This window comes from Mustela nivalis, assembly GCF_964662115.1.
Source record: "Mustela nivalis genome assembly, chromosome: 3".
NCBI lineage: Eukaryota > Metazoa > Chordata > Mammalia > Carnivora > Mustelidae > Mustela > Mustela nivalis.
In genome coordinates, this window is record NC_139022.1 from 148,913,820 (window position 1) to 148,936,666 (window position 22,847).

At 37.2% G+C, this 22,847-nt stretch overlaps 1 long non-coding RNA gene across 1 annotated transcript in view; it reads right to left on the minus strand.

Moving 5' to 3' along the window:
* The window catches only part of LOC309860889, a 45,053-nt gene extending 41,143 nt beyond the window's left edge, over window positions 1-3,910 (minus strand). Inside the window, exons 1-2 of the long non-coding RNA XR_014309690.1 lie at window positions 3,836-3,910; window positions 2,038-2,234 (exon numbers count right to left, since the gene is read on the minus strand). This is a non-coding gene — a long non-coding RNA (uncharacterized lncRNA). The remainder of the gene's footprint in view (window positions 1-2,037; window positions 2,235-3,835) is intronic.
* Window positions 3,911-22,847: the final 18,937 nt, after the last annotated feature.

Consider the following 22,847-nt stretch of genomic DNA (forward strand, 5'->3'; position numbering starts at 1 on the left):
CAGAGATGATGGTAATATTTCAAACATCTCATTTAAATACGAGCATGTATGGAGGAATAAGAGTCTATTTCTCCTTTCTCCATAATAATGAAGAGACTATTTCAAAAAGTGCCCCAGCTGACTATCTTCCTGTCTTATTGGCTGGGATTGTATTAAATGTCTTCCTAAGCCAATCACTGAGAAGGCAAATGGATTGCATGACTGGCTTAGATTCTGATAGTTTTTGTAGTTTATTAATTGCTTTTGTGAAGAGGCAGAACTCTGATGTTCCCTACTCTGCCATTTTTGGTGATGTCACCTTAGCCTTCTCATAGTCTTAGATTAATTACATTTCCGTTTGGAGCTGGGGATGCATAGAGTCATTTTTAGAAGAGAGAGAATCTAGATAAATCAAGCTTAGCAAAGAGGAATGGACGACAGTGTTTACTATGAGAGATGATTATACTGAAAGCGTTAGGCATCATGGAGGAAAGAAGGGGATTATAGAGGAGAGTAATGTCCCCGTTTTTGAACTGATGTTAAAGTAATATAAGAAATAAAAAGTGTCCAAGGGTACTTGTGCATCATAGATGGTTATGGTTATTATGCTGATGATGTGACTGACCCTCCTGGCCTCCTGGAATAGAGTCTAGTAGAGAAGACTGAGTAGGGAGTTACTGGTCATTCAACAGTGGTTAAATCACATTCTCCAGTTCTTTGCTCACACATCATCTTCCTCTGGAGGATCTTCCCTGGCCACCCTGTTTAAACTTGCCTTCCCACTCCTGCCCTGCCTGTCCTCCTTCCCTGCTGCATTCCTCCCCTCCGCACTCAGCACTAGCTCACATTCAAAATGCATTATACATTTACTTGTGTCTTCCCCCACTAGGCTGTAAACTCCTTGAGAACTGGGGGGTTTATCTCTTTTATTTTAGTGCTATATCTCCAGTGCCAGGAACAGTGTCTGACACATTGTAGGCACTCAGTATTGACTTGTTGATCAAATCAATAAACTATCCCTGACATACAGGAAACACTTAATAAAGGCTGAGCACTGTGATTTAACCAGCCATTCCACTACCAATAACTCCCTACTTAGTCTGCTCTGCTAGTCTCTTTGTTCCAGGAGGGTCAGTCACATCATCAGCATAATAACCATAATAACCATAACCATCTACAATGCACCAAGTTCCCTTGGACATTGTCTCCCTCCTGGTCTTGGGGCCTCCAGTCTAGAATCAGGTTTTAATGGATTGGGGCTCCTTCTTTGTTGTGAGATTTGGTATAGTGAGTGCAGATTCAGTCTAAAAGCCAGGTCCTGAGCATGGGGTCATGCCTTGTCAACCAGATTTGCCGAGTCCACAGTTTATAAAGCTTTGGGCTCTGTATGAAAGCAGTTTTCTTTTTAAAAGATTTTATTTATTTATTTGACAGACAGAGATCACAAGTAGGCAGACAGGCAGGCAGAGAGAGGGGGATAAGCAGGCTCCCAGCTGAGCAGAGAGCCCGATTCAGGGCTCAATCCCAGGACCCTAAGATCACCACCTGAGCTGAAGGCAGAGGCTTTAACCCACTGAGCCATCCAGGCACTACTGTAAGAAAGCAGTTTTATCAACCTCTTTCTATGCTCAACGAGGAGGGGAGAATGGACAGGAGGAAGTACTTCTTTGCCAGCACCTGGCTATAAACAGTGAGTCTGGATCCTGTCCCTTGTCTGCTGTGGATTTTAAGACCTCCATCATTATCATTTCAACTGCTCATGCCTATTTGTAGACTATAAATCCTGGAGACTCTGGGCTTTAACCATATTTGCTGCTTTGGGTTTCTGTTCCAATTCTAGTCCATAACAATGCTTATTTTGTTTTGAAGCCTGGTTATATATTTTGGATTTCCTCATTTTACATTCTTCAGTTATTCTTTTGGAGGAAAAGGGATATGCCAAGGTATGAAGTTAATTCACCATCTTGACTGGAGTTTTCAAATAGATTTTTAGGTAAAAATTTAGAATGCTAGTTGTGTCAGAAAGTTGTGCAACCAGTCAAACCCTAATTTTCTTACCTGGATATCTTAGTCTTCTCGGGCTGCTGTAGCAAAACACTAGGGGCCTTCAACAACAGACATGTATTTTTCACAATTCCAAGAGATGGAAATACCAAGGTCAGGATGCCAGCAGATTCAGTTCTTGGTGAGAGTCCTCTTTTAGGTTAGCAGATGGCCACCATTTCTCTGTGAGCTCACATGGTCTTGTCTTTGTGCTAGTGTGGAGGGACAAAAAGAGCTCTAGTGTCTCTACCTCTTCTTATAAGGCCACTAATCCCATAATGAAAGCACCACCTTCATGACCTCATCCAAACCTAATTTCGTCCCAAAGAGGTTAGGATGTCAGCATATGACTTTTGGAGGAACACAATCAGTCCATAACATTGGAAAATCACTATATTATTGTTTCTGAGTTTGCTTCGGAACCATGGTTCTAGTAAATTCAATAAGTATATTGATTAAAAAGAGTGTCCACTGAAACAAGTTTGATAAATTCTGTATTAATCCAAATCAAACAGATATTTTCCCTGAAGTTCCTTTTGGAGCCTGAAATGTATGTGTGCATTGTGTGTTACTTATACGAGATTAAGTATGAATAGTCTCCCAAACTCATTTCAACATGACATTTTTTTCATGCCATGTTTACTACTATAGCCCACAAGAGTATTCTATGGAACAAAATGTAGAAAATGTTCATACTGACCAGACAAAAATGTTTATATCTATCTATTTATCTATGAATTTGAATGTGAATTTACATTTATGTGCAGGTTTCTGAGTACCTAGAAAAAGAATGGTGTTATAAATATACATGTGTTATGTATTATTGCATTATATGTTATTAACATCAACAAATAGCACAATATATGAATAAAAAGTCATTGTAAAGTGTTTTGCTTCTTAATCAATGGAACATCAGAAATAGGGATTACAGAACAACAGAATGTCAGAATGAAGAGTGTATTGATAGAGAATTGAATGCTTTTCAAATTTTTATTTATTTATTTATTATTATTATTTTTTGCTTTTCAAATTTTGAAAGCTCAAATCGTATATAGAAACTCTATCTCATATATATGCATGTATATATATATCAGAGTTGCACTGTTTGAGGTAAAGCTGGGAAATGGGAGTCCTCACCTTTCCTTTTTGAGGTCAATTCTGACCTTTGAGGAACTTTCTCACCTTCATAGGGCCTGGCTTATATTCTACCATCTGTTGCCTCAATTCCATGCAGAGGAGTCACGCTCTAATAAGGTAAAGTGAGTTCTCAAAGTCTAGGCTAATTAGGACCAGAAGCAGGATTATGGTGAAGATACTCTAATTTCCAGTTCAGTGCTCATTCCCCCACAACACTGGTTTTTCATCTTTTCTAAGCCTTTGAATTAATTTTTTCAAATGAAACATCATGTAGAAACTCTCCATATAAAACAAATAAAGCCCAGCTTCCCTGGTTGAAGGACGAGAGATGGGTCAGATGTCTGGTAGGAGGGCTGAGGGTACTGTGGCTTTGTGCACTACTCTCTAGTCTTCCTACACTGGCCTTTAGTGGCTCAGGGCAGCACTATTTAAAAATGATACATAAAACTGGGTGGAAACAATGCACCCTGTTCTTCAAGCCAGGGAAGATACCATTAATACACATGAGAGGGACTGTCCTAATACCCTTTGATCTTACCCCTTATAAGAAATCATGGCTCATAGCTAAAAGAGAAAGAAAACTTTATTTAGCTAAAGGATTGTTATTTGTCAAAGAGCAAAATGGCAAAGTTTATTTTAATTTAAATAAAGAGACCAGAGTTCCTGCAAACCTTACCATTGGAGCTGGCATCAGAGTTGTCACATACAGCAGAAGCAGAAAGAATCCAGCTCTTGGGCCCCAGGGCACAAGCTTCTAGAACTTTGGTCATTATGCGTGTGATTCAGTTGGTGAATCAGAGCCTTTCTGTGATTTCACATAACATAACAAGCACTGGAGGAAGACAGTAGCATTGTTCAGAGCAATCGGTCTCTCATTTGGGTGCTCAACTGAATGAGGAGAAAACACACATAAATATTTCTCGTTAATAGCAAAATTATGCCTTTGTGCCAAATTATTCACACAGAGTTGAAAATGAGTCACACATAACATTCTGTGGATTTTCTGTCTTTCGTTCTTCCTATTTAAGAGAGTGAAGATGAGCTTAGAAATCTGATTACTGTGTTGCCAAATGAGATGAGAGGGGTAATTGGAGCAAGGACTATTTCTCACAAACTCAGCTCCAAGGTAGACAATGGGAAGGTAACTCCTGTTGGAGGATTGGTCCAGTGCTAGGATATGAGGGGTTTCAAGGCTATTTTTCAGAATCTTCCCTCCTAAGAAAAATGCAAGAAATCCTATCACCAGATACTCTTTATTTGAGAACACAAAACAGTAAACATCAAGCTCTGGCTAGAAGAAGCTACATTTAGAAATATATATATATATATATATGAAATCTACCTAGGTTAAGAACAAATAAACACTTTCCTATTAGAGTCTCTGCAGTATTTTGTTTTGCTTTTATCTAGGAACTTATTTTTCATTAGAAGACCTGCATCTATTTCTTTTCTAGTTTGTCTATGCAGGGATTCTATGGAATCTGGAAACACTTTTTACTACTATTCAAAAACAGTCCTTACTAGTTTCGTTTCATTCGTTCGTTCGTTCGTTCGTTCCTTTCTTTCTTTCTTTTTAAAAGATTTATGTATTTAGGTTGGGTTATGGACATTGGGGAAGGTATGTGCTATGGTGAGGGCTGTTAAGTGTGTAAAACTGGCAATTCACATACCTGTACCCCTGGGACTAATAATACATTATATGTTTATAAAATTTTTTAAAAAAAGATTTATGTATTTATTTGTTTATCAGAGATAGAGAGAGAGAGCGAGAGAGAGAGCACACAAGCATGGGGCAGCAGGTCAAGGGAGAAGCAGACTCCCCACTGATCAGGGAGCCCAATGTGGGACTTGATTCCAGGACCCCGGGATCATGACCTGAGCTGAAGGTAGACGCTTAACCAGCTGAGTCACCCAGGCGTCCCTCCTTACTAGTTTCTAATCTTCATTCTTTCCATTGTGTAGAAGTTATGGGAAAATAGGTGCAGTGCTCATTGGTTTATTGATTGGTTGATTATTTATTTTGAAGAATATATTGAGCACATACTATATGTCAGCCATCATACTAGTATCTGAGGAAGAGAAATGAACAAGAGAGACAGTCCTGGCTTTGAATGAGCTTTAAGTCTAGTTGTATACATTCTGTTAATCCACATTTATGAAGTACATACAGCTTTCGACCTTTTAGTATTTTGAAACAAGAATGTTTTGTTCCAACAGTACTGGAAACCTTCAAGATGTAAGATATGCAGTTGGAATTAGTTGTAATGGATGCATTAGGAGTTGAGTAGTAATGCCTATAAAGGTTGTCAGTTACAGCGAGAGATTATGGCATTCAAAAGGAGGGTGATGCGGATAAAGAACAATACCCAGTAATCAGAAAAATTCACTTGCATTTAATTTTGGAATGTATATGACACTTTTTTTTTTTTTTAAAGGCAGCAGTTTGTTCTCATTAGAGACATGTACCTTGAGTTATTGATTATTTTGATTGGGTTGTATGTGTTCTTTCTGGAAATCCATGTTGAATACCAGGGAAATCTGCCTAAAAGATGATTAAAAAAATTTTTTTTTAGAAGGAACAAGATGATAAAACTCTGTCATTTTCTCATCTCATGAATGTGTTATAGGGTTGCATATTCAATACATCAGTCTTGGTGCCATGTCCTTGGTCCTTCCTAAGTGAAACTTCTTTACTCATAGTTTATATAGCAGGTCTAGGAGTTCTATGTGACTTCATAGTCTTCCCTACCAAAATCCAGAGACTGGCCCATGACCTATATTTGGCCTGGTGCAAAAAGATGTATAAGCCAAAGAGACTTTTTTTTGTTTGGGCCAAATTAGGAAATACAGAGAGAAATGGGAGGCATATCCAAGAACATATAGAGATAATTAAGCTATGTGATTGAAGTAGAAAGTCAGGGTCTGGCTGGAGTTAGAAGAAAGCAAGAATGATTAAGGAGAAACATAAGAAGAAGGTGAAAAGAAAAAAAATCAAGAAAATTGGTGATAGGATAGAAAAAGGCAAGCAGAGATATTCGTAACGTAGCAGGGCAGGGTATCCATAAAGTCAGAAAAGAGTATTATTTCGTAATGCATTGTGATGCAATACCAATAATATGTTTGGCTGTATTTATAGACTCTGTGTCTAGGCTGTAGGTGAAGATTTCGTAGCCTGGCTCTACTATGGATCCTACTCAAGTTACTTGACTTTTCCTAGATTACTGTGTATTTGTATTTACATAGTATACCTCACCATCCCCAGCACTGCTTTATTACTTGGGGTAACTAAAGTGAGCCGTCTTTTCCTTGCAACCAGAAGACTCTTTGAGGGTGGAGCACATTTCCCAATGGGCTTATATGCTTTCTTTGAGTTTTCTTTGTTCTTACTTTTCTTGTGATCTGTGAAATACTTTGGCTCCTAGAATTTTTCTTAATGTTGCACTTCGATTAGTGCTTTTTTCCATGTAAATATTTCTACCACGTTATAAACTCCAGTGTTTGATTTAAACCATAGATTTGTATTTACAGCACGGAAAACAAATTGTTCAGTTTACTTCTGTCTATCTAATAATAACTGTAATATTATCATGCTTGCCAAAACCTCCATTAAAGACATATGCCTTGAGTCATTGATTCCAATAATAGGAAAATGCACCATTTCCCAGCAACTGGAGATTTGATGTTGCTTTTGAGGAGGGACAAAAAGGATTCCACCAAAATATTTATGTAGCATGGGAACTTGAGGAAGGCCTCAGTAGTAGACACAATTCTAGTATCCCCAGTAGAACAGTTTTGTTTTTGAAAGGGTATAAGTTGGCTAACTAATAGAACATGATACAGATGGATGAGACCAGTAACATAGAATAAAAGTCAAAATTTAAGTTACATAAACTTGAAGAACGGGGGCATGAAGAAGAAAGACAAAAATAAAACAAATTTCAGACTAAGATTAGTAATAGTGATAATAATTAAAGAATAGCAATAAGAGTTAAACCTAAACTTTAATTTGGGTAGCCCGGGCAAGACAGTAGCTAGATGATGATGTAGTTCTCATTGCTTGACAATAGGATATACAATATATTAGCCTATTAAAAGAAACAGCTTTTTCCTTTTGTGTTGATCTCAGGTGAATGTATCATGAGGTTTTTATACAGACAGCATTGAATCTCAAAATTATGAATCTCAGCATATAAGCAGGACACCAAGTCTGTAAGTATATTAAAACACAAAATTATGCATTAAATAGCATACTTAAAATTAAAAATCCATATGGATTACACAGTCAGTGGTTTTTTACATTGGCCCTTGGTGAAAGTCAAACTCTTAAAGATAAACTTACGGAGGCTTGGGGTGGACGTCGAGTGATATCTTCAAGATACATTGCTGTTATGTTCTTTCTTTGGGTACAGAGTAAGACTCATTCCCCTCTAATACCAGTGGGTTGAATATAAGACTCACTTAAAATATAGAGGACTAAAACGCATCGTAGGCTTCTGGTAGACTAAGTTTGAAATGATTGGTGGTATGCATAATAAGTGAGAGTAGGAAATTGAGGATTCAAGGATCCTGTGAAACACATTGTCCTCTTCTGACTCCCCTTCAGCCTGCCCTCTCTCTTCCTCTCCTCCCTATCTTCCTATCCCCCCTATCAAATTCTTTTCGAGGCTAGTTTTAATCATGTGCTGGTCATATTAAAAATTAAAAACAAAGTGGGAATAATCATCATCTTCTCCAGAACCTGCTCATCTTCCTGTATTTCCCCCCTTAGGCCAGAAATGTCTCATCTTTTTTCTTCTTCTTTCTAATAGTATACAATCCATTAGATGCCAAGACCTTCATCCTGCCACATTAATAATTTTCAAATCCATCTCATTCTGTCTCTTTGCTGCTATATTTATTATGTTGATTTTATTATTTCTCAACTAGATTATTGTAAACCTTCTAAATCATGTTCAATTAAGTTTTCATATAGTTCTAGAATGATCTTTCTAAAATGCCAATTTTGTGTTCTGCTTATAACCATTCAACACGCCCCTAAAATATTAGACATGAAGCATAGCAGACAATGCTCTAAATCACCCAGGCTTTGCTTACAACCCAGACATATTTTGATATTCTCATATGAACTCCTGTTAACGGGACATCATGCTAGGTACCAGCTGGAGCCAGAACATCCCTGAGGATTCACATTACAAGGAAATGTTAGCCACACATTTTTTTTTTTTTTTAAGTTGACTCCGTGCCCAGCATGAAACCCAATGCAGGGCTTGAACTCATGACCTTGAACTCAAGAGTCAGATTAACCAACTAAGCCACCCAGGTGCCCCAAGCCACATATTTCTTACACCAATATCTACTCACCATTTTGGGGGATATATATATATAATTGGATTTAATTAATATTAAATTATAAATGAGACATTTTATCTCTTTTTTTCCCTCCTAATCAATGTCTTGGCCTAAAGATAAAGACATTATTTAAAGAAAAATTTAGAAATTAAAATGTCTATGTATATTTGAATGGTAGTATGATAACGTGGTTGAAATTTTGTGACCTTGTTGCATGCAAAGTAAGAAAAAATTATTTTAAAAAACACACTTTAGTTATAGGGACTATTTACCAGAGTGTATGCAAAAAAAATTCTATAAATGGGGTCACTATATTACAGAAGACTTTCAACAAGTACTTTTTTCTTCCCAGGACCTCGTACCCATTGTTTTCCCCTCTTCTGTTGCATGCTGTTGTTTTTATTATGCTTAGTATTAGATTTCGCTTCTTCAACGAAGATACCAGAGAGCATGTCATTTCTGGAAACCAACATTTTACTCTTGTCCTTCTGCTTTTCATCCTACTGATCTTTGCCAGGAATCCATGGTTGCCTGGTGTAAGAAAACATCATAATTTCTCATTAATATTTGGTCCTATCCTCCCTGCTAATCAGGTTAGTATTGCTGAGAATTCAAAAAAGAACAGAAGCCCACTAAGAAGGAATAAATTGATCCTCAGGCATAGTTCTAAAAAGCTGCCCAGGAGCAGTAGTTTGCTGGATGAAATAGGAGATCATGTAGATTTATGTGGAGACTATAGCTCCATCAATTAAACTAGTCTATACTCTAGGCTTTTGGAAGGCAGAGAACATGCTCTTAGCCCTTTAGCACCTTGTCTGTAGCAGGCTTTCACATTTGTTGATTGTTTCGAAGATAAGCAAATTCTGAAATGACATTTTTTTCTTTTCTGTTCTCTCCAAATTCACTTACTGCTTCGCAGAATGTGCTTCCTGAATGGAAAGCAATCTGTACTGCATATGCTCAAATGGGCTGTTGTAACTCTGGAGATAAGTTTTTGATCTCCTATCTATCGTTCAGAGGGTGTTGTTGTTACTACTAGTACTACTACTACTATTATTATTATTTTAAAGTCATCGATCACAGTACTAGTAGTAGTACTAGTACTACTACTACTGCTATTATTATTATTATTATTATTTTAAAGTCATTGGTCACAACATGCTTGTTGAATGCTGAAGTATGGTATTTGACACTGGACTGTGGTATTACTCTGGGCTATATATGTGACTCTAATGGATAAAACTAATTCAGGTAACAAAGCTACTTGTGACTCAGGTAAATGAGAACGTAGAACAAAAACAGTTACATTGAAATCAAAGCCAGTGCTGCTGGTCACCATGACTACTAAATATATTCTAGAACAACTATGACTGTTGCAATAACTCCATAAAATACAAGCCAGCTGAAAAAGGAGATTCTTTTTCACTAGGTGTAGTATTTTTAGACAGATGGCATTGTGTAGATATTTATAGCATTATAAATTCTCTAATATTGAAAGAACATGTTATGTCCATTCTCACTGTATTTGTTCATGTGATCTCTCTAATGAAACTGTAAGTTTTTAAGAGTGAATGAAAACCTATCTATTGCTTACATTCTTTCTGGAACTTGCAACACAAAGATATAAATTCTAAAAATAGCCAGTCAAGATAATTGTCCATAGAAGTCTTATCTTGCAACTCAGTTCTTTGAATTATTCCTGGGAAATAGATGGCTGGGCACACCTTAAAATCCTATTCAATCTGGCAGTATAATTGGAACCACTTTAGTTTTATTACTATTTATCCATTATTTGTAAAATTATAAGAGCTGTTACTTATTTGTTGAAAATGCCTCAGGGGTGCCTTCATAGCTTAGTCAGTTAAGCATCTGACTCTTGATTTCAGCTCAGGTCATGATCTCAGGCCAGAGGAATTGAGCCCCGCGTCAGGCTCTGTGCTCAGTGCAGGGTGTGCTTAGGATTCTCTTTTCCCCCCTCTCTCTGCCCTTCCCTCTGCTTATGTGCTCTCTAAATAAATAAATAAATAAAATCTCAAAACAGGAAAGAAAAGAAAAGAAAGTGCCACAATATAACCCAATTGTCATTTATCTATCTATCTATCTATCCATCTGTCATTTATCTATCTATTTATTTATAACTAAGCTCTATGCCCAATGTCAGGCTTGAACTCATGACTCCGAGATCAAGGGTCACATGCTCTACTGATCGAGCCAGCTAGGTACCCATCCACCCAGCTCTTATATTTTAGTCTCATTAAAATGAGTTCTGATACTGAGACCTGCTTGTTTTGTTTACCATCTGGAAGCAAGCAATGTGAAGAATCATGGGCCTTTTGTTTGTTTCTTTTGATTTGTTGTTGTGTTTGTTCCTAATTGCCAGGTCATCCCTAATATGCTGTCCTTACAGAGGGTATGGTCGCTTGGTAGAGGAGCAATCCTTGGAATTGAATTTCTCAAGAATCTCTTTGAATGGTTTTTTGTTGCCCTGAAGTAAAAGTAGATGCTACCATAAGCAAAATGTGTAATTTTTGGTCTTTGCATCTGAAAATGTCAGAGCTAATGGAGAATAGTTAGGAATGAAAATACAGTGTGTTGAATTGGATATGAAACATGCAGCAGGCTGCTTTTTTTTGCTGTTATTCCAGTCATAAGAAAATGGCATGTGCTCAAAGTCATTTGGTTTTCTGCAGCAAATTCTTTGATGCACAAAGGACCGTGGGGTTGATGTAGGATTGTATGGAGCTTGTAAGAAAATTTTTCAAGTCATTTTCCTCTTGCATCAATGTATTGTTTAATCATAGCCTTTTTTAGATCTAATAAGGGCCAAGAAAGCTATTCTCTGATAGAATAATGAGGAAAGAACATTGACTCACTTCCTGGTTTTCAACTGGTAAGAATGTTGCTAAGCCAAAGTAGATCATTTCTAGAGGATTCAATAAGTACTTAACTTCTCATGGTGACATTTTAAGAGTCTAGCATCTGTTTGGGAGGAAGAATTTATTCTAACCTTTAAGGTCCTTCTAGATGGACTAAGAATCAAACTGACACAAGACAGATTAATAGGAGAAAATCAGATTAATAATGTAGGTGTGGGGAATGCACACAGACATGGTGAATTCCAGAGGCAGGCAGGCAACATCATGCTTGCATAATTTTAGGAGAGGGATAGGAGTCTAAGGATAAAAAAAAAAAAAAAAAAAGAGAAAGACCATTAACAGGAATATGAAAGGTATTTAGAAAACAAAGTTTATTTTGTTGTGTAGATAAATTTCTTTCTTTTCTTTTCTTTCTTTTTTTTTTTTTTTTGTTCAAGTTATTGTTTATTTATTTGAGAGAGAGAGAGTGAGAGAAGGCACAAGATGGAAAAAGGTAGAGGGAGAAGCAGACTCTCCATGGAGCTGGGAGCCCCATGTGGGACTCGATCCCGGGACTCCAGGATCACAACAGAAACTGAAAGCAGTCGCCTAACCAACTGAGCCACTCAGGCATCCATGTAGATAAACTTCTTAGGTAAAAAGGAATCTCTGTTAATACTTCTGTATGTGGTGAATCAGGCAGTTGAGGGGGAGATAAAGAGATTTCCCAAACTGTTGGGTTTTCATTAAAAATAGTGTTAATTCCAAATAATGTTTTTAATTCCAAATAATGTTCAAACCAAAAAAGCCCATCTTGGGGTGACCTGCCTTTGGCCCCTACACATCTAGAGAATAGATTAATAGATTTATTTTAAATCTTTTTCTTTTTAAGATTGATTTATTTATTTTAGAGGGAATGTGCAAGTGGGGGGAAGGGCAGAGGAGGAAGGAGAAAGAGAAGCAGACTCCCTGCTGAGTGGTGAGACCAATACAGGGCTCAGTCCTAGGATCCCGGACATCATGATCTGAAATCAAGAATTGGTTACTCAACTGACTGAGACACAGAGGCACCCCAGATTTATTCTAAAGTAATCAATAAATAGGAAAGAACAGTCTGATCTCTTGTCTTCTTTTATGCCAAATTTCCCTGGCCTTTTTCTAATTCTCTGATCAACCTACTGTGTATTTTTTATCTTTTCCTCTGAATCTTTTAGTGTTCACTCAAGTTCTCCTTTTTGGTCTTTTTCTCACTCTATTTTCTCAGCAACTCTTACCACTTCAAGTATCCTAAATGATTTGGAAACTAGAATTAGTCCCAACAAATTTCCTTGTGGTGTAGACCTGCAAAATATCCATGTGTACTTACTGTATGCGAGGTATTGCATTAACAACTGTACACGCACAATGTCATTTAACTCTTGGAACCACCCCCAGGAGGGAGATACTATTATCATCTCCATTTACAGGGGAGGAAACAAAAGTTTGACCATATCACACAGTCTGCATAGGGTTACTCAGATAGTGAATGACTATGCTGGGTTTAAAATCCTGACAATTTGATTATAAAGTAAGTGCTTTTCAACCACAGAGACCTGCCTATCAGATGCTAAGCATCTTCCCTTGAATCTCCTATAATCCTCTTAAAGGCAAGATATAAATCTGCTTTCCCTTTGGCAATTAATTTGTGCGTCCAACCGATAAGAAATTTATTAAGCATCACTGAGAGCCAGACTGAAGCCTGTGCATGGAGGATGAAATGTTGAACAAAACAATAGTGGTCCCTGTATTTATAGCATTTATTATTTAGAGAGGAGAAACCCTCATTAATCACATTCTTATGCAAATAGACAATTAATTCCAAGCTAGAATAACCACTAAGAGGGGTAATTGTAGTATGCTGTGAGAGCATCTCAAAGAGAACTGCCTTCTTTGAGGGGAAGTAGGGAAAGGGACTGCATGAAAGGCTTCCCTGACCAATTACCATTTAAGCAAAGATCAAAAGAATGCGTAACAGTTAACTAGGCAGAAGATGACATCAGACCGAAATTACATTTGCAAAGGCCCTGAGGTGGGAGGGGTTGGGCCAGCCCAGCATAATAGAGGAACTGGAAAGAAGATTGGTATATCTGGGGAAGTGGCAAAAGTTGCAGATGTAGACTAGGTAAGCAAGGACAAGGCCACGTAGGTCCTTCTAAGATGTATTTTCCTTTTATGACCAGTGAAAAGTTGTTAGGGGGGCTCGGTCATTGTAGTGAAAGAATAACATTTGAGCTTTGAAAATATCACTGTGGCTGCTGTTGATAGAGTGAATTGGAGGGGAAAAGAGTAGATATAGGGGAACCATGAGAAAGATATTTCAGTGGTCTAGGTAAGAAATGGTACTATTTTCTCTCATTACTGTTGTATAGGGAAGGATGGCAGCCTTGGAGATCAAGAAAAAAAAACACCCAATTATGCCTTACCATTTAATCAGCCATCTTGGAGTCATCTCAACTTCAGTCTTTTTTCCTACTTCTCTTATCCAATTATTCTGTTGATTTTACCTCATTGTCTTTTGTATCTTTTCCATTTGTTTTTGACATTTGTGGAAGACATTTGTCTTTGGGGCTGTCCATAATTGTTCCTGCCCTTTTTTCTCCTTCTTAATGCAATTACAGCCATTTTGCACTCCCAAGCTCTGCCCAGGCTGGTGCCTGCTACCAGGACGTCCATATGATCCCTTGGATCTCTGCAGCATGCCTTCAGGCTAGCAGTCCCTTGAGGCCCTTGCTTGAACCTATTTTCTATTTACATTACTTGAATATAGACCAGAAGGGGAAGGTAGAATTGCGTGCGGCATTACTTCAGGCTTGGCCTATGAGGGAAATGATGGTGCTACTGACTAAAAGAAGGGTGATCAGATTTTTGAGGAAATTGATAAATTTAGTATTCAAATGTGTCAGATCTGAAATATTTATAGAATACATAGTGGACAATTGAAAATATGGTTTGGAGCTTGTAGAAAAGTCTAGTGGTGAGACCTAAAAACAAAAGTAGCTGTAGAAATCATGAGTTTATGTAAATTTACCAGAGAGAAGTGTACAGATTGAGGAGGGGGTTGGGGATGGAGCTCAGTGGGACACCCACTTGGGAAACGGTAATGAAAGAAGAGAACCCTGGAAGGATATTGATGAAGAGCTGCCAGAGAGGTAAGAGACAACCAGGAGAGGTGGCCTTGTTGAAGCCATGGAAGGAGAGAGTTTCAAGAAAGACAGAATGGTCACCATGTAAATGGTATCAGTTGTGTTGCCTGCTCAACAGAGTTTGGTCTACTTGGGAATCACCTCTCCATTATCCCATGTATTTCTTTTCTTTTCTTTTTTTTTTTTTTTTTAAAGATTTTATTTATTTATTTGACAGAGAGAGATCACAAGTAGGCAGAGAGGCAGGCAGAGAGAGAGAGGGGGAAGCAGGATCCCCACTGAGCAGAGAGCCTGATGTGGGGCTTGATCCCAGGAACCTGGGATCATGACCCAAGCCAAAGGCAGAGGCTTAACCCACTGAGCCACCCAGGCGCTCCTATCCCATGTATTTCTAATGGTAATGTCAATCCCAGTGTTCTGCCTGCATGCTGACACAAGGTAGATATGAAACTCAGATCTAATTTTCCTTTTCACAGGGACTGGTTCAAATTAATAGGAATGTGGTGGAAGCAGAGCCTGAATTCTTTCATGTGAGAGTGGTTTCCCAAATTGTGTTGATACTGTTTTTTGTTTTGTTTTGTTTTTTTAAGCCACAACAAAAACCCTTATGGGCATATAAGCCAGCTGTCTTCTATAAGTGGGTTACAGGATACAGATTCTAGAATCTACCACTTGATAATTATCCTTAATTTTCCTGGTGAGATTTTAATATGAAACTAAATAATGAGTTAGTTTTAAAAAAAAAGGAACATTTTGAATATATTCTTAAATATGAAGTATCTGAATATCGGGTTGAGTGACTCTTAATGCCTGGGACTCTCCTTTCAAGAGATATATGTTATAGTAATATTAACACTTTAAAGTGATACCATTATAATAGGAAAAAGAAATGGTTGTTCATATAAAAGACTTTTTTTTCAGATCTAATGAAAATCTAGGATTAGTCCTCATGCCAAACTATGATATTCATTTCACCAGATTGTCTGTCAACCTCAGACTATCTCATTAACCATCTTCAGTCATGAAAGAAAATGTCTTTATTCTTGATGGATTAGTAGAGAGATAATACCTACCTACATTCTGAATATTTCACACTTGGGACTTTTATAATTTGTTTCTCTAAGGGAAAATCTTGCAGTCACTCTTATGGAATCGTAACTATACTTCCTTTCTACCTACTCCCTAATCTGAAAGTTGAAGAGCATCATAGACTTTTACATTAGAAGGATTCTTTAGAGATCATCTAAAATTTGAATCCCCTTCTTTTTAAAGATGAAGACAATGAGGCTGAACTGTTCAAATTCACTCACTGGGAGGCCTGTCAGGTACTTGTACCAGTTCTCAGTCCAGTCTCACCTTGCCATGCTGGTCTAGGATTATCCCTTCTTAAACATCAAAGGGGGAACAACCAGCCTCTGACCTAAAATGACTAGAGTGGCTTTGTTATTAAATGTTTCGAGCTGTAAGGTTAAGTAGGGGTTCACATAAATAATGTGGTTAGTACTTTCTTGTGACCATGTGCTTTGTCTCTTCATAATTGGGAAGTGAACAATTGTTTGCAGCAGCTAAGGAGACCCTGTTCTTTATAAATGCTATGCGACAGCTGCACAGTATCACTCTTGCTCTTGAAAATTTATGAAGTAAAGCAAACTACTAAAATAGCATTAACTTTGTTTATGAGAGTTATTTTTGACTATTTGTATATTTCTGAACAAGATTAGTAGCCTTTCAGACTTCTGACCTGAGACTGTTCTTTTTACAGCCACTATTATGAATGTGGTGCACTGTCCTATCTGTGGCCCATTGATAATGGGATTATGAAGAATGGTCTGATATGTCCAGTTTACTTCAGTGTACTCCTGCAGACTTCCCAGGAGTACCTGGAGGATACATTAAAATGTGATTTTGGATGCCAGTTCAGTAGACTTCATGAAATGTCCACAAGATAAGTACTTCAGGAGCTTTAGCACATTTAATTCTATCATGCACATAACATGGCCAGCATTGGCAGTGATCCCATAATATCATGACCTGATGAACTAGAAAAGGGTTATTATGTACCAGATTTAAGCACTGTCAAGTTGTAGTGGGCTCTGTCGTACAGCCTGATCCCCTTTAATGAAGGGCTTATTCAGAGTGCAGTTAGCAGATATCTTTCAGTTGTCAGCCCCTTCAGAGATTACTTGTTATAGGTAGCCATCTTCCACAGGGTCATACCCTTCCCCAGTTAACCCATGCCTAATGATTGACAGAGAATAAATGTCTGATGATCTTGGTCCAACTCAGGACAACTCAGGGACCTTTTCTAGTTTCAGAGTTTTCCATTGCATTGGCCAAAGCTCTCTTTGGGTGGTCACTGTAGTTTGACTTTTCTTTTTGCCTATTTATACTCTACTTCTTCCCTTACACATATATCGATCCCTAGGGCATGAAAAACTATCTCAGAGTTGGCTTCCTGGGAAATTCAACCTGGGATGTAAATATTTGCCTTTTTCCTATTAACTGAAATGTATTGTCTAACATCATATTTTTTTTTGCATGTTGGGCAGTTCCAGGCTTTGGAAAATACATTTTTAAAAGTAAACCTGTTTTTTTCTGGATGATGGAAAGTAGTGTAGAAGCAGAAAGGATGGAAAAAACAGGCAGCATGGAATGCCTCTGTATTTTATTAAAGCAATTGTCCCCACATACTAGGTGGAGGGAGGGGTGTCTTGGCCTGCCTGCAGCAGGTTACAGGCTCACTTGAGGGGCAAAGGACCCTAAACAGGAATAGATGGAGGCCATTCTGCAATTTTATTCCAGCTTTTTATTGGTGAAGTCAGATGACTGTAGGTAGAACAAGTGGGAAAGAGATCTGCTGGTCAGTTTCTAACTGCTGTTGCCACTTTGCTGCTTTGATTAGTGGTTCCAGATTAAGGGTTAAAATTTGCACTTCCTAAGCTACCATTTCTCTTGTTCATTTATTGTTTTAAGTAAGTAGGAATATTTATCATAGGTACTTTTGTTAGCATATAGCACTAGGTGTTTAAGAAAGACTAGAGGTAAGGAAAAAGCAGCAGTTTTCAAAAGATACAAGACATGTAGGAATTCTTTTCACTTGGAATTAGCCCATAAATGCATTGCTTACTATGTAAGGAATAAAAGTTTGATGAATTAAAGTAATTTTGTGAACAATTTTGAATCTGAAAAAAGATGTGAATTTAACCCAAAGCCTCAACTCATCAATAGTTTTTCAGGGATGTCACTTTTAGAAGGAAAATAAACCATTAAGAAATTTGTTCAATTAAAAAATTCCAATTTCTCACTTTGTCTTGGAGCTAGTCTATATTCACTGAAATGGTTTTGAAGAATTTGCATCTATATGGTCAATGCTGTAAAATTACTGGTTTGCTCAGACTCCTGGGAGAAAAAATTTCTGTATTTAAAATGATAGCCCTGGCTCAGGTAAGAGCTTTAAGTAGTAAAGCCTGACTCATTTATGTTTATAAGAAAAAAAACCAAGTTAGCATAAACATTAATGAATGAAAGAAAATGGTTTCTGATTTATTCTCTTATTAACAGGAAAACTGAATTAACAAGAAAAGTCTGCACACTGAGGGGTCTTGTTGAAAGTTTCATTAACCATATCTATTCTAATAGGGGCAAAAGGGCCTCTGAAAGAGCTGATTCCTCAGAATCAAATTCAGATCTAAGAAAATTGCCAAAGGAATATCCTTCTGAAGGGGAAAAGTCTTTCTTCTCTAGGTAAATGACCAAAGGATAAGTTGGAAATAAAAATGGTAAAATATCACCTAGAAACAGAGAGTAGGACAAGAAAACCTTGTCATATGCATGTTTATGAGATGAACTTTTAAAGTTAAATTAAATTAAATTTTAAAAAAGCCATTGAGTTGAGCATGAGGAAATACATTCAACTTTGGTTTAAAATTTAGTATTAGGAACTATGTATGTGTATATGGTCTCTCTAAATAGAGGAATGTCAAGTATATTTCATTAAAGGTACTTATGTGTAATAGATAAGAGCAATAATCACTATAATTATTCAGCACATTTTGATTTTTGTTTTGCTTTTTATAATTTTATGATTTTTAAAATAGATATAAATTTTATTTAATTCTGTAAATTCCTATTATTTTAGAATTATTATTCTCATTTTACATAGGAGAAAAGTAGAGGACCAAAAAGCTAACATTTATGCAAAGTCCCTTTTTTTTTTTTTTTTTTTGAGATATTTGAGAGAGAGAGTGAGAGAGCCTGAGTACCTGAGCGGGGGGTGGGGGGTGGGGGGGTGGGGGTAGGGAGGGATAGGGAGAGAGGGAATCTCAAGCAGACACCCCGTGCTGAGTGCAGAGCCTGACTTGGGGCTCAATTTCACAGCCCTGAGATCATGACCTGAGCTGAAATCAAGAGTCAGATGCTTAACCGACTGAACCACCTTTGTATCCCTAAAGTCCCATTTTTTAATTGGTAAAGGAATCATGGGATTTAAACTTTCTGACCTCAAAGCCTTTTCCAGCCCATGCTGACAAGTGTTCATTGTTCTGGTAATTTTTGGCAAGCCTGTAGAGTGGACAACCAAGGCACCGTGGCTATTGCTGTTCTCCCCTTTCTGCTATTGTGGTTCTTTCCCTTCTGTGGATGTGGGATTGAGGAAGATGAATTCATGGAATTGTTCCAGCTCACAAAGTAGGTCAGCAAAACACCTGGAGTGGAACAAACTGTCCTTGCCTTTTGGCTTTCTCCTTGCAGAGGGCAGTGGATTTCTTATGCTCTTCCAGATCTCTAGCTGATTGGGAATGCCAAAGAGTGGTAAATTACTCTGCCTCTTCCCATTGTGAAATGTATTGACAGCTACTTGCTGTTAATGATCTTTCTGAGAATTTCCTTCATGCTCTGGAATTTCAGCCCCCAGACCCTCACATCTTGTTTACTTTCTTGAGTAGCACCGTTATACCAATTAAGCTCTTAACAGGAAACTCAAGGAGATGGCAACACAATTTAAAGGTATTTCTCGGAATTTCGTATGCTAGTGGACAAGAGGCTCAAGTTTCTTTAGTTGTGATGTCTAGGAAGAGACTATCCCATGGAAATAATTTCCCAGCTTCCACATTTCCTCTGGCTTCTTTAGCAGCATCTTCACAACAATTCCTACCCTCCAACATGCTGTGGGTCCCTCTGAACTGCAGTCGTTGTGCTGGCTCTCTCTGCTTGGCAGTGCATTTTGATTAGTAGTGAAGTTTTATGACTGGTTTATTTGAAATTCTAATGCTGCTTTTGAAGAATTTTTTTTTTTTTGGGCAGATATGTAATACATGACTATTTTCACATGTTGGTACACAAATACCTGACATCTAACTAATCCAAACTTGTACTCATAATTCTCAGACAAATCTGCTCTCATAAAACTTGGTAGTTACAGCACTGTTTTTCTAGTCAGGAGGCAAAAAACCAATCATTAAAAAAATTTTCCTTCTCTCTCTTCCTCCATAGGCAATTACATACTATGTTTTGTTGTGTCTTCCTTCTCAATATTGCTCTAATGTTATATTTCCCAAATTGGATGCATAGAATACATATAACAGTATAACTGTTAAATGTGTACAGGCTTTTCATGGGATCAAATGAATTTGGAAGATGGCGTATTAAAGTTAAATGTTTCTTTATGGTGACACATCTTAGGTCTTTTAGATATTTGTGTATATTTCAAGTGTTCATGAGAGGAATGTAATATATGACATTTCTAAAGTTTGTTAGATCAAAAACAATCCCCTTAATTCAATTACAAAAGTGTTAGTCATAACACTGACACTACTGAATAATCAAAGATGTTCATTAATAAATACCAGTGTTCTAGTTTGGGAAATACCATTTGAATCTACTTTCTTGCTTTCCTTTGACATTTTTGTATTCAGATCCAGTCATCTTGTCAAGATTCCTGTATTGGAAGGATAATTTAAGAGCTGTCCTTTCCAATCTTTCATCTCCAAATGTGGGTTTTTCACTATTTTTTTTAAAAGATTTTATTTATTTACTTGATAGAGAGCATGAGAGGAGAGAGATCAGTGGGAGAAACAGACTCCCTGCTGAGCAGGGAGCCTGATGTGGGACTCAATCCCAGGACTCCAGAATCATGACCTGAGCTGAAGGCAGTTGCCCAAACAACCGAGCCACCCAGGCGCCTGGGTTTTTCACTATTAACAGTGGTCACCTTCTAAAGCATAGGTAAGTTTATGTTACTTTCCTCCTGAAAACCCATTTTATTTTCCAAGCATCTCCAGAATAAATTAGTTATATAGTAAACTCTTCAGCATGGTGTTCAAAGACATTGATGATAAAATCACAATATGCTTTCTATTTAATCTGCACAAATCTATACTCTTTGCTGATGGTATTCCATTGCCAGGAGCAACCTTCTGTTCATTTTTAAGATCCATCTCAAGCCTTTGAAAACCCAAGTATTAGCAGGGACTAACCTGTTCACACATGACTTGCCTTCTCCACATGTAAGTGTAGAAGAAGATGGCATTAATTTTGAGAATTCTATCTCACTAGATACATATTATAGAAAGAATATTGGGGTGGCTCAAAGAGTTGAGTGCCCGCCTTGGGCTTAGGTCATGATCTCAGGTTCATAGGATCAAGCTCTGTCAGGCTCCTTGCTCTGCAGGGAGTCTGCTTCTCCCTCTTCCTCTGCCCCTCCCCTCAATTGCGCACGCACACGCGCGCTCTCTCTCTCACACACACACTCTACTTACTGTCTCTCTCAAGTACATAAATAAAATCTTTTAAAAAGTATTAAAATAAGTATAAGAAAATAAAAATCATACATAATCCTACCACCTCAAAATGACTAGTTAAAACTTGCCATATATATTTATAGTAATATATGTCACTGTCTATGTCTGTGACTGTATCTATTTATATCTACATACACACACATGCAGATGATGCTATACTGCTTTGTCAGGTCAGTTGATGAATATTTTAAAGACACTGGGGAGGGTGTTTGTTGTGGTGAGTGCTGTGTATTGTGTAAGACTTACGAATCACAGACCTGTGCCCCTGAAACAAATAATACATTATATGCTAACAATAAAAAAATAAAAATAAATATGTAGTTATTACAAAAAAAATTTTTTAAATCAAGGTATAATTGACATATAACCTTATATTAGTTTCAAGTGTACCACATAATGATTCTAAATTTGTTTACATAGCGAAGTGATTACCATAATAAGTCTAGTTAACATTCATTTTCATAAATAGTCACAAATTTTTTTTTCTTGTGAAGACTTTTAAGATCTATTCTCTTAGCAGCTTTCAAATGTGCAATACAGCATTATTCACTATGGTCAACATGATGCACATTACATTCCCATGACTTATTTATTTTAAAGCTGAGAGTTTGTACCTTTTGACCCCCTTCACCCATTTTACCCTCCCCAATGTCCACCTTCTTCCTCAGTCAGCACTGTGTTCTTTGGATCTATGATCTTGGTTTTGCTCGTTCATTTTGTTTTTTAGGTTCCACCTATTAAAGAGGTCGTGGAGTATTTGTCTTTCTCTATCTGACTTATTTCACTGAGCATGATGTCCATCCATGTTGTCGCAAATGGCAAGATTTCATTCATTTTCATGGCTAAATAGTGTATATATATATATATATATATATATATATATATATGCATTGGAATACTATTGGATAAAGATGTGGTATATATATATACAATGTGGTATATATATATGCAATGGAACACTATTGGATAAAGATGTGGTATATATGTATATACCACATCTTTATGTATATACCACATCTTTATGCATTCTTTCATCAGTTAACCCTGATGAATGCCAAAAATAGATCCCCAAAGGGAGATGGAATACTGTACTGAATTAAAAAAAATTCATTTAAAAATTGGTAATTGTAAATGTCTACAGTGAGTTAATATGCACAAAAGAGAGGTGGCTTTGTAACAATATGTATAGAAAAGACTTAAAAGTTTTAGTTCATAAACTTTTACGAGCGTAAAACAGTATATATTCTAAAGTATAATCTTAAGTGACTATCAAAAAGTTAACAGGATTTTAGCATTACTGGAAGCAAAGTATCTAAAAAGATAGAAGTGTTTATCTCACTCTAGTCTGCTTTTCAAAACATACATACGATGATATATTCAATTCTGGACCCCAGCACTTTAAGAGATATGAGCCAAACTAGAATGTGCTCATAGGAAGGTAATCAGATTGGTGGAGAAGGAACAGGGAAAGGAGTTGCTCAGGGACACAAGACTCAGGGGGACAT